The sequence below is a fragment of the Chrysochloris asiatica genome, unplaced genomic scaffold, assembly GCF_000296735.1.
Source record: "Chrysochloris asiatica unplaced genomic scaffold, ChrAsi1.0 scaffold00529, whole genome shotgun sequence".
NCBI lineage: Eukaryota > Metazoa > Chordata > Mammalia > Afrosoricida > Chrysochloridae > Chrysochloris > Chrysochloris asiatica.
Genome location: NW_006409047.1, coordinates 641,743 through 643,743, shown reverse-complemented (window position 1 = coordinate 643,743; position 2,001 = coordinate 641,743).

The following is a 2,001-nucleotide window of genomic DNA, read 5'->3' as shown; positions in this document are numbered from 1 at the left end:
CAACAACAATGCATCATTTATCTTTTTTTGTTTGAACTAAATTCTCATTTTAGATGGTATACATTCCTTGACTATCTATTTTAGTACACTAATTACTCTGTGAGAGTCCTTGTATGGCACTGTAAGATATGCACTGGACTACTAACCACAACGTCAGTGGTTCAAACCCACTGGCTGCTCCTTGAAAACCTTATACATGGTCACTATAATTCAGAATTGACTCAACAGCATTTAACAATAACAATCTTACTATCCACTAAGCCTTGGTGTGGCATTGTGGGGTAAGCACTGGACTAACCACAAAATTGACAATTCAAACCCACATGATGCTCCTTGGAAACTCTATTCAGGGTTTCTCTGAGTCAGAACCAACTTGACAGCAATCTCTCTGTGTTGATTATATTACAGTTCTCAACATTAGTCTTCTTTTACAAATTGTTCTTGGACTTATAGCCAAATTAATATTCTTCAGCTTAATTATTCATCTTGTCCATGGAGAAGAACATCATGCTTTGCAAATTAGAGGGTCAGCAAAAAAGAGGAACACTGTCATTGAGATGGAGTCACAAGATGGTGGCAACAATGGGTTCCAACAGTAATAGTTGTGAGTATGAATCAGAATTTGGGTTTAACTCTGTTTTACATCAGGTGGCTGTGCGATAGAACTGACTCAATGACAGCTAACAACAACAAGCGTAACTAGTTAATATTGAGCTGCTAACTAAAAAAGTCAGTGATTTTAAACTACCAGATAATGCAGGAGAAAGAAAAGGCAGTCTGCTTCTGTAAAAATTTATATCCTTGGAAGTCCCATGAGACAATTCTACTTTGCCCTATAGGGTTGCTAGGAGTCTGAATCCACTGGAGGACAGTGGGTTAACTTAAAAACCACTTTCCAGAAGTGGACAGAAGAGTAATAGGCAGATTAATTACTGTAAAAAAAGTCAAAGGCAGAAACATTTTCACAGTACTCACAGTTCTATCATATAAGCACTGGACTGCTAAGCACAAGGTTTCCAGTTCAAACCTACAGTCACTCCGTGGTAACACTATACTGGGTCACTAAGAGTCAGAATTGACTAGACAGTACTTAGCAAAAACAAAACTAATAGAAAGCAAAGTCCATGGCTCTGACTTTTCTCCCCCATCCCAAGTCAGTGCATATATATAGAAGATAGAGATGTTGTTGCTGTTAGGTACCATCAAGTCAATTCTGACTCATAGTGACCTTAGGCACAACAGGGGCCAGTCCTGTGCCATCCTTATAATTGTTGCTATATTTTAGCCCATTGCTTATGGGTCTTCCTCTTCTTTTCTTAGCCTCCACTTTAGATGATGCTCTTCTCTAGGGACTAGTCCTTCCTATAACATGTCCAAAGTACCAAAAAGGAAGTCTCACCATCTTGGCCTCAAAGGAGCATTCTGGCTGTGCTTCACCCAACACAGATTTGTCTGTTCTTCTGGCAGTCCATGGTACTTTCAATATTCATCTACAACAACATAATTCAACTGCATCAATTCTTCTATGGCCTGCCTTATTTATTGTCCAACTATAATATATGAGTTTTTGAGGCATTTGAAAATACCTTGTCTTGTCTCAGGTGTACCTTAGTCTTCAAACTGATATCATTGCTCTTGAACATTTTAAAAAGGTTTGTGCACCAGATTTGCCTAATGTAATACATCATTTGAATCCTTGATGGCAGCTTCCATGACGGTTGATTGTGGATCCAAGCAAAATGAAGTATTTGACAACTTCAGTCTTTTCTCTGATGTGTAGACAGAGATAGATGGATAGATGAATGGGTGGATAGATATATAAGTAGGCAGATAGATAGAAATATTCACACAGTAGATGCTGACTCATGATTACCTTATGTACAACTGGATGAAATGTGCTTGGTCCTACAAGTTCCTCATTATTGCTGGCATGGTCAAGTGCATTGTACAGCTACTGAACCAATCTATTTCACCCATTTACAATACAATACGTTAGCAAAC